Here is a 15461-nt window from a genome sequence, read left to right as displayed (position 1 = left end):
ATGAATGTAGTTGTTTGTAATAATTCAGTAGAGGAGTAGAAGTAAGTAGTGATTCCATGAGGGTCTTTGCTGCTTAAATGCTCGGGCCCTAACTAGAATTTTTTTTGGGTGGCCTTAAGGGGACATGTTAATGAAAATTAAACTTCGAATTGCTTGCATATAAATACCTAGATGGGTCTGTGAATGGCATGCTCAGACATCAAATGTGATATTAAATACAATTTAAAGCTTTGCTGAGGTACCAATAATAACTTTGAGAAAAGAGTGATATTGACTATGAGGTCACAGACCATGTCCCGTGAGTCAAAACCCACTTGGAGGGTTAACGTGGCGGGCGACCACGTTCAATTACAGCTGCTTAGAACAAACGTGAAAACACATCCATCATTTCAAGAAATACGAAGGGTCCTTGCTACTTCCCGGTTTGTAAATCCACCTAAAAAAAGATAACAAAAAGCTGCCCTTGTGGAAAGTGTCTGATATCGGCCAGAGGCAAGATACACACACAAGGTCATTCTTCTGCCGTGTTATTCCAAACATGACAAAGTAGGTCAAATAATAGCGCAAACTCATATCCTGCAGATTTGTCAGCATAGTTTTGTGCTTGTCTTTAAAAACATCCCAGAATTATTGCTGAAGGATGGATATAAGGAAAGATGTGCTTGGAATTGCTGGAGTAAAATATATTTTTCCCCCTCTGCAAATATTTTGGTGTCACAACTCTTATGTAAATACATGATAGACCCCTGATCTATTTGTTTAGAATTTTTCAGTTTTGTAGGCTACATGATCTGTAGCAAACTACAGAATGTCACTCTACTTTTATTCTCTCTTCAGGAGCCTTGGGTTTGAGTTAATAAACTGCATTTACTTTTATGAGCGAGAAGAAGGCCGAGAACTACGTAGTGTCACAAATCGGTTTAAATTTGGCAGTGATGACGTTTCTTTTATTTTGGACAGCCACAATGGAACACGATAATGACGGAAAGACCTTCCTTGGCTCTCCCACACCCAACTTCTCTTTGTACTTTTATGTGGCTTGATGTGCTGAGCTTTTTTCCAGGTTCATACTGTGCCCCCTTTTTTTGTTTTTTTTCGCTCCCCCTTCCTTATGCTTTTTATTTTTATTTTTCCATCGCCCCGCCAGGGTTCCCGTTTTGTTGTCCCGTTTTCATGTTTCCTGGTCAAGTTCTGACTGGGGGAATTCAATGAAATAATCAGATTCAATGGTGGTGTTCATTCGGTGTGGGAAACATTCTATAAGAACCAATAAAAAGGGCTGTGTCGCCCCTTATTTATATTAGAGACTAGGGGTGTTACCCTAAAGGAAAGGCCTCTCAAACAGCTGGCGTGCCACACTAATCTGATAAAAACATCCTCATATCCATAATTGTAATTGACAGGAATGCAAAACGGAGAGGGTCTTCATTCATCTGGACCACCATTATGACACCGGGTGGGTTTTAACATGCCCACCTGGCAGGCGACAGGGCTGTTTGCTTAGCGACATCAGCTTTCTCAGTGGGGCTCCTGCGTTACATTCAGGTCCGTCTCACACGCACACACACAGTGGTATCTAGAGTGTGTAATAGGAGCCAAAATAAAGAGCCACTTAAGGTTTGGCCCCAGCATGCACAAAGGCTTCCTCAGTGTGGCGTATAATAGGGCCTGACCGTGTTACCCCCTCTTTAACCCGCCCCGTTTTCACCCTACATCTGTGTTATGAATGTACAAGTGTTATTTCAACACGTAAACATGCATTTGTAGGCTCTCAAGCACATTCCGAAGCAACAGGTGGCGCTATAACCCCGAAATATACGGTCGTGTAGCCAACATACCCGAAAACATACCAAAAGATGCACCACTGACTGACTGAGGTTTTCCATTATTTTCTACAGGGATTTTTTTGTTGTTGAATTTATTGATTTTTAAAGGGACAATGCACATTAATCAACATTTTGCAATGCAAATAAACCTGAGTTAGCTAAATTAAGCAAATTTTCATCTGCAGTCCCTTTTTAATCTGAACATCAGACCCTGTTAGGAAATCTGGGCGTACTGTAGTTTACTTTAGAAGTTCCAGTGTGAAAAGATCAAAAAAATTCAACAAAAGTTTTGATCAGAGTTTGTATGTTGTTTAGACATAGCCTAGGCTTCCCTTATTATTACCATCTTTCCGTTCCGCTCGACAGATAAACCCGTGGTAATGCTTTGACCGTTGACATATTTTGCTTGTATTACACGTTTTCTTGTGTTATCCGCCACAAAAGCACAAGCGACCACATTAAAATGTATCTCTAGCTCGCCGCAAGTGTTCGCCATTGTCTCGCAAAGCTGTTAAGACCTGCTCTTTATTGTTTGTCATCTTTCCCGCCTGGACCTCAATCACTCGAATGCCCAATCGAGAGCGCTGTTTGGTGTTTGATTGGCGACGGGGGGGGGGGGGAGCGCGCGACGGGAACCTGTGGATGCTCGGAGATACGGCTTCCCAGTGTCTGGAGGACAATTAGCCGCCTATCAGAGAGCCACCAGGCCATCCTCCCTGATTTGCTATCAGTGTAACGAGGGGGGATGTTCGATTCTCTGAGCAAACTGCCCGAGCGCAGCCTCCTCGGCATGAACAAATAGAAGGTTAAAGAGAGTAATACCTCAACACGAACACCCCTTTGTCTTTGAGTGGGAGGTGAAGGGGGGTGCACTTTGCATTCAATCCGGTCTCCAGTGACTCTCCAGTAGTCACAAAAATACATTCATTTGTGGGGACAGTTACAATGGCTGTATAGTTGGGATGGCCGCAATAAATTGATTAATTGAAAGATATTTCTCAATTGTTGATTAATCACGTCGACTCGTGTGACTTTAACGAAATATTTGTTTGTGAAATTTGGGGCAAATACCAAAATGTAAGGGTTATGAATAATAATAATTATTATTCAAAACATATTTTAATGGTTGGATGTTCTTTTCTTGAATTTATTTATTTATTTCAGAATAAAATCAAAAAATGTCTCATTCCTGTCTGAAGTGGTAAATGCTGGGAGCTCACTGAAATTGAAAGAGTCCGAAATAAAGCAGAATGCTGGCTGATCTCTGACTCAAAAGGTGATGGTGGGACATTATTTAAACCTTTTCTAGTTAAACTTTTATTAATAGTTATAGTTCATTACTTTAATTAGATATAAAATAGACTTGACACTCCAGCACAGCATTTGTGGCGTTTGCCTTTGTTGCTAACATAAACAAAAGGACCGCTAGATGGCGCGGAAGAGGTCCGTCGCAATTGGACAGAATTTCCATGTTTATTGGATTTTTATTTTCACGCCGACAAAAGGGAGCCATCTGCTTCCAGCAGTTTCCCATTGAGCAGTTTTCCCATGAAAGATCCTCTCTAACACCCAAATCAAGCTGAAGATGTCCGGCTAGTAAAGCTGCAATGTAAGTTAAAATGTTACTTTATGTTAATGTTTACTTTTATGATAAATGATTCTGAAGTGACCAAAGATAATGTTTTATTGTGTTACTTACTTACTTAAAATAAACAGTAGCTAACTGCAAGTCAGTCGCACCTTTGTCACTCATCAAAGTTAAGTTTTGTTGTGTTTATCTGTTAATATTACCAGCATTGATTTAAAATGTGACTTTAAGGATTAACACATTTATTGAAAAACATGAACTTGGGTTAAAACATTGTGTATACAGCCATCAAATAGTTAATAAATTACATTCAATTCATTTAAATATTGTATTATAACAAAATTAAACTAAATGTTGGTATCTCCTTCAAGCTCTGGACAAGCAGGGACTTGTCCATCTGGCTCCTTCTCCTCACTGGGCTTCTGTTGTCTGATGCATTCAAATCACATGTATGCAGAGGTCCACTGTATATCATTTCGAAAAAATATTTTTATGTTTAACATTCAAATATATTTCTCAAATTATGCATATCATGATGAAGATAATTAGACCTAACGAGTCTTCTCAAGTGTTTGACTCAACTGCCTCACATCACTGCCAAACTCTTCTTCATATGAAGGTGCGAGCCCTGTTCAAAGATGACTACGCTCACCACACCCTCGGCGACCGACCGGGATCATATTTCGGAGGGGTTATCAAGCGGCTCATTGCACGGAGGCCTGGTCACAGCAGGAAGCAGCTGAACAAAGTTACTATTAGCAGCGCTGCTCTCACTCTGCTCTAATTGGCTTTGACTGCATTTGTTTAAATCCAACAGTGGGATGACGAGGAGGAGGAGGAGGGGAGGTGTCGCAGGGAAACCCAAGTGTGTCAGTTTGTCCAGACACTGTGGCACTGTGGAGAGGTGCAGGGGGTCACATAAGAGGCCCAGTCAGGCACTGACTGGAACAAGCCCCCCCCGCCCCACTTTCCTCTCCTATACGCACCTCTGGTGGTCCCAGCTCATTTCCTCAAGTCAGCGGGGAGCACTGACGCGGCGTGCACGGCGGCAGTGCGTGGACACCCACATTGGGCTGTAGCATGCACACTTGTAATCCATGACCCAACACCTTGACACCCTCCATTTTCTTAACCCTCTACACACACACACACAAAATATCTCTCTCTCTCTCCCTCCCTCTCCCGCTCTTTCTCTCTCTCTCTCTTGCTCTTTCTTGCTCTCTCTCTCTCACACACACACACACGCACGCACGTGTAGACACACAGACACACACACACTATCTCTCCCTTTCTTGATGACATAATGCCGCTGTCCAATAAAATTTTATTCCAATGTACATCAATTCTGGATTTTTTAAAATTTTTCTTTTAAAGGATATCAGCCAGTAATGTGACCTAGTGGTTAAAATGACTGCCGTAAATTCTGAGCTTCAGGGTTCAAATCAGATGAAGTCATAATCCTGACAGAACTGTCATGAGTGGGAATCAAATCATAATTTCATGTGAAAAAAACACAATATTTATGAGAATAAACTCATAAATTTATAGTAATAATATAAAATTCTATAATCATAATTTTATGGTCATAAAGTAGTAATTTTACAAGAATGAAGTTGCAATTTTACAAGAATAGTAATTTTGAGAATAAAGTCAATATTTTGACAAGAATAAAGTTGTAATTCTCATAGCCTTAAGTGAGCAAGTGAGGCCTGACGTTTGGGGTATAATGTCATAATTTTAAAGTTGTACTTTTACAAGAGTAGTTGTAACATTTTCTGAAATAAAAGCCATAATTTTGTATGAATGAAGTAGTAATTTGATGAGAATACAGTTGTAATTTTATAAAAAGAAAGTCATAATATTATAAAAAAGTTATATTTTATTGCAATAAAAATTTATTGACAAACCGTATATAATTTTTGGGATATTATTCTTTATTATTATTATTATTACTACTATTTATTAAATTCATAATATTTTTTATTTTATAATTTGTTTATTAATGAAAAAATGTAATTAATACTGTAACATCAGGTGCAAAATCATGAAAAAGTCGCAATGTTAGGCTTTTCAAAATCGTCACGTCATCATCAGTATGAGTAGAAGGAAATGCAATGCATTCAAATATTTGTCTATTCGGACCAAAATCTTTTATTGGGTTTGTTGAACCGTGAAACAATTTGCTTTTCTTTGTCCTCCCCACCTCTTGAGCACACTGTTGCTCCAAAGGTCTTCCTTCCTTGTGAACATTACAGCGGCAGTTTCCAAAAGCCACCCCGTGGAAGCGCCAGTAAACTTGGCAACAGCGTGGAGATGCAAAGCCGTCCGCGCTGGCTCCAGGCGCCGAATTAGGCCGGCCTGTTTCTAGTTAGACAGTCATTAAAGAGATCTTACAGCCACAGCAAATGGTTTCCTGTCCTGAGTGCTTAACTCCTGTAGTAGGAAATGTCCTGGCCCGTAAAGGCTGAAGCCCGCTTCCTGAACAGTTTTTTGCTTTAAAAAAAAAAAAAAAAAGTGACCGCAGAGGGCAGGCGGCATGCTCGGGCCAGTTTGAGCAAGGTCCAATCCAATTGGGGGGACCCCGCTTGACCCTGACGTGGCACTGCCCGTTTAAACAGGTGGTGTCCATTTTTGGCGGCGCGATACGGGAATGAGAGGCTTATTCAGCCGACTAGGAGAAATAACAGGGAGGGAAAAGGAAAAATAAATAGTGAAAGCTGCATTGCTGAGAAAATATCATTCATCAGGGCAGAGATGCACAATGAACATTTAAGCTACTGCCCTGGGGAGATAGACAACAAATTGCAGGGTTAAAGTCACAATGATCATTTTGTACTACAAGGCAAACAGATTTTCCACTTCACCAATTTAGCTTAAAATTGACAAGCGTACAAGCAAGGTAAAATTAATCCATTCTGTATATTACTATATACATATAATACTCCCCCCAAAATCGCCCTTAAAAAGCATTTTTTCTCTTCTTTTTCTGTACTTGTGTATAATATGGCTCCCCAATTTGCTCATATCCTTTATTATCAGTGAGTTTTTACAACTCCTCAGTAGGTACTGGTAAACGTCTAAACAATGTGAAAATGGTATGTCTCTTAACTCATTTGCTCCCAAAAACGTATAAATACGTTCTATTTTAAATATTACCATGCTCCCAAAGACGTACAGTGGTACCTTGGAGTTTGAACACAATTTGTTCCTGTGAAGTTTTCAAAGTCCGAATTGTTCAACCTCTGAAACATTTTTAACCTTAGGAAATTGTGTAAATGCAATTAATCCGTTCCCAAGCTCCAAAAACAGAAAATTCCTATTTTAATTTCTATTTATGTAAAAAAACATGTACACCCTGTACAGTATTTTAAACAATAAAAAATACCTTACCTTTTTTTGTTTTGGTGTGATGGATGGCATCAATGGATGAAAAAAATGCATGCTTTAGTTCAGTGCTGAGTTAGTGTATTTTACATTGGGCATATTGTTAGACTACTAAGGGGTTGTTGTGCGCGGTTTAGCGTCCGGCACATTATTAAACAGCTAAGGAATGGGGGGGTTGTGCCAGTATTTACGGAACTAGTCACAGTAGTTATAACGGCGTGACAAACTTTGGTTCAAAGCACTGTACTTTTTTCTTTACTGCCACTGTAACTGCTCTTTATTTGTCGAAGAAAATTGTCGTGGAAAAATCAAAATGCACTCGCGAATATAAGGAGCACCACCGGGAGTATTCAATATACAATTTTATTGGATTTTTTCTGATAAAAGAAGAGACCATTTTTTTCGGGGGGTTTCATGTCTTTATAGCAATAGAACACAATATTCTGCGGGCCTTGCAAAATCTGTCAAAATCCAGTAAAGCAGCTTGGAGCGAAGGGGGTTGCTTCAGTGAAAATGGCTGGGAGTTAATGAGTTGATAAATCCCCTGTATAATACGCCCCCTAGAAAACATTACACAACAAATTTTCACAATTGTGACTATTTTTTGTAATTCCATGTGTACTCATGTATAACACTCCTCATTGATTAAAAAAAAAGAGAAATGTGTGTAATTCTTTTTTTTTTTGTAGTATAGTAATTTCTTTTGGCAATTCTTAAGAGAATCCTGGACTGATGAGATTGACTGAGTACAATTAAGCATTTTCAACTCAATACTGTATATAAAACTACAGTATCTGCCATCTCATGTGTCTTCAGGTGTGTTTTCTAGCAGGTCAATTAAAGGAGAAGACATTCATAGTTGTGGAGACCACCTGTCAGCTTCAACAATGCAGGTGACTCCTTCCTGTTTTTGTCTTTGGAACAAAAGCTCTGTGTCCTCCCAGCGCTTTGTGTCTGCCCTTTAAGTGCACGCATCATCTATTAGTCATGTGCAAACACATTCAGCATAACGCAGCTTCAAGGCGGCCTTTTACCGCTCCGGCCTCGCATATGTCTCCTCGTTGTTGGAAGACAAAAGCAGAAAATATGATATTACAGCAACAGGCGGGGGTTTGCACAACGGAGCGGGGAGTGCGGAGGTGGCGGTGAGGGGGAGAAGTGCCTGGAGATGAGTACTTACATGACTGTTATGAATCAAAGCACTCAGGAGTGGATAAAAGTACCGTAAACGTCAGGTTAATAGCTGGCTGCGACGTGCGACTGACTTTTTAAAAGGAAGAGGCCAACAATGAGAGCGTTGTAAAAATAAGAAAAGAGGCGGGGTTACCGGCGGGTCAGATTCCTGAAGGCAAGACTTCAAGTGATACAAACGTTACCGGCGGTGAACAGCAAAGGTTGTGAAATGTGAAGGGACTCGCCTTCCAGGTACACACGAGGCATACGCCACTCATGAGCATTTTTCGGTTTGGGCAGGGTGTCAATAGAGGCAAATATGTAACTGGAGAGCACAGCATCAGTAATGATGCTGTCCAGTCATCAGTCACGGGTTGTAGTGAAAACAGAGGGTTCACTCATGGCAGAATGGTCGCCGGGCCTTGAGACAGAGATTAGACGCCTAATGAAAGCTAAACAAAAGCTGGACATGTGAAATTTATTGGCACATTAAGCAAAAAAAAAAAAAAAACGGAGAAAAAGCCGGCAAGCCCGCAAGGACGAGCGCCGCCGAGAAATCATTTTGCAAAACTGCTGCCTGAGCGCCGTTTCCTCGGCCAATCTGGAGAAGGGGATATTTGTGGAGTGGCTGAACAAACACAGATTTGCTGCTATCGCCGTCTTTCCCAGCAGCCAGGAGGGGTGATGGTGGAAGGTTTGAGGAGGGCAGACATATCAACCCCGCCACCAGATTTACAGGAAAAATATGGTAAACTGTCCTTGTGTGTGACATCAGCGTATCTCGCATGTGTCAGTAAAGGATAAACAATTTTCCATTATGTCAACAATTATTTTTGTTTTTTGTTTGTGGTTTATTCATTCAACCCAACTTTTTGGGATTAAATGATTAACAAGAAAAGATGGGTCAAATTGACCCAAGCGGCGGTCAGTCCCAATTTGACCCATAATTGGGTTATTTTTGTGCCAACTGTCTGCCTCTCTTTTTGGGCTGCTCAGTACAATATGGTCGTTGGCCAAGGGGGGCATGTGTAGTAAACTCGGTCCCAACATTCCAACAACCAAATCAAAGATTTGTAAATTGAATGTGAGTGAAGAATAAAGTCATAATCTTACACAATGAGTCATATTTTTCAGAGAGAAAAAAAAAATCAGTTTTAAGTCCTTCTGCAGATATTGTGATATTAAATTTGTGTTGCCCAGGAAAAAAAATTCTAGCAAGAATAAAGTCCCAATCTTTAAAGTAAAACATTATATAAAGAGAATGAAGATGCCAAGAATTAAGTCATATTGTCATAGGAGAATTGTAAATTATAAATCATATGAGAATAACTTTTTGTTTTGTTTTTTATTATGAATTTTGAATAAAGTTGTCTTTTTGGCAAATTAAGTCAAACTTTTACAAGAATATAGCCTACTTGTATTTTAGAGAATAATGCCATTGTTTTATGAGATTAAAATCATATAGTCAAATAATTGTAATTTTACAAGAATAAATGTACTCTCTATCTCAAAAGACTATTTTTTTTCATGAGAAAAACATTTCTATTTTAGAATCCAATAAGAATAAATTTAAGAATAATGTCATAATGTTCAATGTTGTTATTTGGGAAAATAAAAAATAATCTTACCAGAATAAAGTTATGGTTTAAATAATAGTTATAATCATACTTTTATAACACAAGTTGTTTTGTATCTTGAAACTTAAAATTACTTGATTACTCAATTAAATTAAGAAAAAGGAAACATTTTGTAAATTTACAGACATATTTTTAGAATATATATAAAATACGTACAGACGTTCCTCATTATAGCTTTTTTGCCACTAACTCCGAAAACAAATACCAACTCTGTACGCCTTAAGTAAGCTTTGAATACTATTTCGAGACTTCAATGGCGTTCTCACTCAAAGAGGACATCAGTCAAGATAGTAACGGCGATGTTGGGCCTTAGTTGCTTAATGTTAACCACGTGCAGTGAGAGCTGGTATGCAGGAAGAGGAAATGGCACTTAAAGTGACCATTGTTGGAATTCACAGCCAATATTGAGATAATGATGCCAGGGTCAATGGCTCACAGTCGATTCGCGGATAACAGCTATTTTTTTTAAATTTATTTATTTTTTTCGTGTTTGTTAAATTGTATGTCATCGGAGGACGAGAGGATGACCTTGCTTTAGTCATTAAAAAAGTGCTCGCTTTAAATGGCTGCTCAACTCATTGGACATACTTAGAATGAACATGCACAGTAGAAAAGTTTTCACAATACTGTACTGTAATATGTTTTTGGTCAACTAAACATGAATGATGACTAGTTCAATTGTTTTTGTATGAAAATAATGTATGCATGATAATTAGTTAACAAAAACTAACATTTTGTTTAATTGAAAATACTTGAAAAATATAAATGTGAAAATAATACAAACAATGCAATCTAAATAACATAACTAAAATGAATAAATGGCAAGAATAAAACTAATAATTAACTAATAAACACTGTAAATAATATGTACATAAATGAATAGGAGAAAAACCTACATTTTGTTTAGTTAAAAGTTTGAAAAGAACATATTTTGAAAAATAAATTTGAAAATATAGTACTTTTGAAAATTAATATGGATATAAATATTTATAAAATAATCAAATAAATAAATAAGCAAATTGTCTATAAATACAAGTAAACAATAAAATTAATTGGTAATTACATCTACATGTTTTCTTAATTTAAAATATGTAATACTCTAATTTGTAAAATAAATTTAAATAAATACATAAATATGGTTGTATAACAACAAATAATGTACAATAACAAAATTACATGCATGATAACTAGTACTAAAAAAAAAGACTCACTGTGTTTCACTGACAATAATAACGTACTTTTAAGTAAATGTATATGTCCCATATTACATAACCATGGCGTAATCCAAATATCATTTGTTGACATTCTTTATGTCATGCAAGTACAGACATGTGGTCTTCTTCCAATCTAATTTTGTATAATGTTAAATGATCATGACAACATCTGATCGTCTGATTGCAGTGATGTGACTACTGTGCATATTTGCACTTTGAGCGCTTTTAACCTTGTACACAGAGCTAATGAGAACATTCATTAGCTGCACATTGGTTGGTGTGATATACACGTCGGCCTTTTTTTGTTTTCTCTCCCGGCCTTCGCCATGACGACCGCTAATTAAGGATGATTCTTACGCATGCCCTTTGCCCTTGGTGATTTGCCTTTTCTTTTCCTTTTCCTCGTCGTCAAGCGGTAATGCTACACCGACCACTTTAAATTATTCACATCTCTAAAACAAGCTCCTGGACGCGTGAGGGCAGGGAGACCTCTAACCTCCAACTCTGGTCTTTGGCCACATAAATCTATAGTTTTCAATTTGTACTGATCCACACAGTTGAAAATTAGACCTGACTGTCGGTAAATTAGAGATTCCCAATTTGAATTGAACCCAGGCACATAATTTACACCAGACAACACAAACAAAAATGCACACCAAAAGTATATATACTGAAATAACGATTATCTGGTCTTGTGTGTGTGTTAAATCTGGTCCTATTTAGTCAAACACAAAGCTACGATTATGCTGTGTGAATGGCAACAAGTGGCTACACAGATAAAGTTTACGTTATGCCATCTAGTGGAAGCGCATTTAATTGTTATATCACTGCAGTATATTTTCACCAAGATAAATAGATTAACAAAGATATGTTATTTATATCAACAGACCAATTCATTGAATTTCTCGCAGCAGTGCGGTTGGGAATCCCTGCAGCGGATGGTGGAGTCAGTCAGTGTGAAAGGGGGTTCTGACATGACGTCAAAAGGGTTAAAGTTGCAGTATTGCTTTCATACCCTGGTCTGTTTCAGTGCACAACAACAAAATTATATATTTGTCGTATGAGTTTGCTTTTGTAATTCTTGATGAACCGTAACGTTTTTATTTTTATTTTTTTACTGTTTTCCATCTAAAATTGCATTTACATTCGCTTCTTTAATTAATTCAAAAAAAGATTTATTTTTCGTCGTCCCCCAAACACCTTATTTTATTGTCTGCCATTGCTTTGTGACTACAAATGTACGTGTGACGTAATATCCGGTCAATACGTGCGACGTGTAGCCGGTCTTGTCAACGTTTATTCGCAAAACCGGTTTCCATAGCCAAAATTTGCATTTTCCTTTTTCGATACATTTCCAAATCCACGACCTCTAAGCGTAAAAACTTTTATTGCGAATTTTGGGCCCTTTTTCGCATTTCTTGAAAATTTGAATAAAAACGGGTGGATGGAAATCCGACTACTATCAAAGAGTCTTCTGACACTATCTCAGAATAGAAGGCAAAAGTTGCAATGCTGACTTTGTCTCTCCATTTCATGCCTGTGCCATTTATATACAACAGCAACATTCAAAAGTTGGAAAATGCTGGCTTTTTAAACAGTGCGAAAGGGGCTTGTGTTGGACAAAAATTGTCAACTTGCTTTTGTCCGCACCCATCAGTGCCAGAGGTGAGCATTCTGTCAGTGTTGACGGACTGTGTCCCTCAGTCCATCATTGACGGATGTCTGTTTTTCTGATAAATGACGGAATGATGCAAAACTGCCATTCCGTCTTAATGCAATTTAAATTTTTTTTGCTCTGGAACCTACATGAAATAAACTGTCCTATAATATCATATCAGGACAAAACAAGATGGATTATGAGGTCACAGCATTATGTGGTGACTTGATATGTCTGGTGGACCCACAAGCTTGGCTATGCAGCGGGGTGCCACATCTAATCCCCTTCCACGGACAACACGTAACCATATGTTTCACAAGGCCCCAACCGCCCCACTGTCACATTTTTATTATAAGCACTGACATCAAGGCCCACATCAGTGACTGTGAGCAAAAAGCGAGCATGTCATTCTGCCTGCACTATAATTGTGGCTTAGCGCTTTGATTAATCGCTCTTTAATCTGATCGCTGAATTTATGCCCCTCATCACAGAGAAATAAACCCGCCGCTGATTATTTCTTCCCTCTCATTCTTTTGCGCGAGGATTGCAACTCAATTATCTTTGCGATTATCCTGAGGGTTTTAATTTAATCAGCCGCCGGCCATATTTCAGCACAACACGCTATCATAACACAACACTGTACTGCATTTAAGCCTGTTAGGGCCTCAGAGTTAATATTGAGCCGCGGCCGGTGGAGAGCGGAGGGAAGGCGGTGTGTGTGTGTGTGTGAGTGGGTAACAGATGTCATAATTATGCGCGTGTTAAACATATTTCACACTCGTCAGGCGGGCCCTCGTATTAATCTAACGGCAATATGCTTCGCTTGTGATCTGCCGCCGCGCAATCTGTTCGACTCGCCGCTTAATTGTGACACGCCGCGCAAGTACGAGCGGGAGGCGGGTTAAGGAGGTTCAAGCCTCGTCGCGAGATCACGCGGCATAATTGCAGCACTTGGCAGCATGAAGGAGCCATATTTCTCAACTGGAGTTGCCCTTATTCCATCTTTATTACGGAGAACTGACAGAAGACTACAAAAAGAGGTGTAAGAGGTCTAATCAGTGATGCACTGCCAAAACCTTCTCTGCTAGCGTAAACATTATCAGAAGCACTGTCCTACATTTACATTTTTTAGTGTGTAATGAGGATCTATGTGAGGATCCTGTTCATGGACTTCACTCCTCTACCCCAGATCAGTATTTATCTTGCCATCCGCCAGTTGAATAACTTCCTTAATTTAAAGGCAGGACACAGCAGGTGAGGCTGTGGGGAGTAGTGTTAATTTTATCCGCCATTTTTAAATTTAGTCTCAGTTTTAGTCCAGTTTCAATCCCGCTTGTTAGTTTTTATCATAGTTAGTCAACTTCATCCCGTTTTTATTTAGTCCATTTTTAGTCAACAAAAACTGTCAAGGTCTTAGTTTAGTTTTAGTCAGGACAATCATTTAACCTAATGTATTATTTACTTATTTATTTCTGTCAGCAAATGATGTTGAACATTTTCGGATCTAAAACTATTTCACATTAAATGTTCTCATCTTTTTGGCAACAAACAACTTCACAAACAACTACAGTACATCAACCAGTGGCTACTATGGCTCCATGCTATGAGCTAGTAAGTTAGCCAGCATTAGTTAGCGGTCGGATTAACTTTATGGTTGGAATGTTATAGCCGTTGGATTAATTTTACGTTATAACTATAATTTACTTCTTTTTTTAACCTTTCACCATGAATCCACCTCCTGTCTGTCCCATGTGTTTGTGCATGTTGCACTAGCTAGCTGCAGATTTGAAAGGGTGTGTGTCACTAGTTGGGTTTCCATCCACCCATTTTTATTCGAATTTTCAAGAAATGCGAAAATAAAACTGAATGGAAACGCTAGAAATTCAAAAAAGAGCCCAAAATTCGCAAAAAAAAGAAAGATTTTACGCTGAGATGGGGTGGATTTTGAAATGAATCGAAAAAAGGAAAATGTGAATTTTGGCTATGGAAACGCTGACCAGACAGGATACACGTCGCACGTTTTTGACCGGATATTACGTCACACGTACGTTTGCAGTCCCAAAGCTATGTTGGAAGATAAGTAAGGTATGTTTAGGGGGACGACGAAACAGATTTTTTTGGGGAAATAATTAAAGAAGCAAATATTCATGCTATTTTAGATGGAAAACAGCAAACAAACGCTACGGTTTATCGAGAATAACAAAAGCAAACTCATACGACGTCATCGCACGGCGCAGTCACTTCCTGGTCTTCTTCTTTTAAATTACTGGTGGATCCCATCTCTATGGTGTATACCGCCACCTACAGCGGCGGAGTCCCCTCTCAATATTCGCAAAAGAAGAACAGATGGAAACGGGCAGAAGTCGCATGTCCGTTTTGCGCATTTTCAGTAAATTTGCTTAAAAAATTTGAAACAATTGGATGGAAACCTGACTATTGTGTCACAGTGACAGATTTTGAAAAAAATCTAAACATTTTCGCCTCATTTTGGTTCATGAACTAAAATGTCCATAGATTTTAGTCCAGTTTTTATTAAGTGACATACATTTTTGTCTCATCTTCATTAGTTGTCGAAAATGCATACTGATTTAGTCTCAGTTATTGTTTATTAATGAGGGTTTTAGTCTAGTCGAGTTTAGTTTTAGTCAGGTGAAAAATGTGTGTTGACGAAATTATTTTTGTTTAGTTTTCGATGACGAAACTACCAGTAGTGGAGAGCCATCTCATCCAAACACACCAGCATCAGAGTCCCCCAAGGATGTGTCCTCTTCTCCTTTGCTATTCTACCTCGACGCAAATGACTGCACCTCAACGTACCCAGCTGTCAAACGCCTTAAATTTGCATATGATATCACAGACATCGTCCTTATCAACAACAGCTAGTATTCTGGTTTACAAAAGACGAAAAATAGTGGACTTGATATTCTGGGGAAAAGTCTCACAGGACCTCAAAATGGGAGACCAACATCAATTCCTATGCAT

General features: G+C 38.7%; 1 long non-coding RNA gene across 2 annotated transcripts in view; it reads right to left on the bottom strand.

Annotated features, from left to right (window-relative positions):
* Positions 1 to 15461, bottom strand: part of LOC144050876 (uncharacterized) — a 174038-nt gene that overhangs the window by 58561 nt on the left and 100016 nt on the right. The window lies entirely within an intron of this gene.

This window comes from Vanacampus margaritifer, chromosome 4, assembly GCF_051991255.1.
Source record: "Vanacampus margaritifer isolate UIUO_Vmar chromosome 4, RoL_Vmar_1.0, whole genome shotgun sequence".
Classification (NCBI taxonomy): Eukaryota; Metazoa; Chordata; class Actinopteri; order Syngnathiformes; family Syngnathidae; genus Vanacampus; species Vanacampus margaritifer.
Note: the sequence above shows the minus strand (reverse complement) of the source record. Positions and strands in the feature narration are given on the sequence as shown.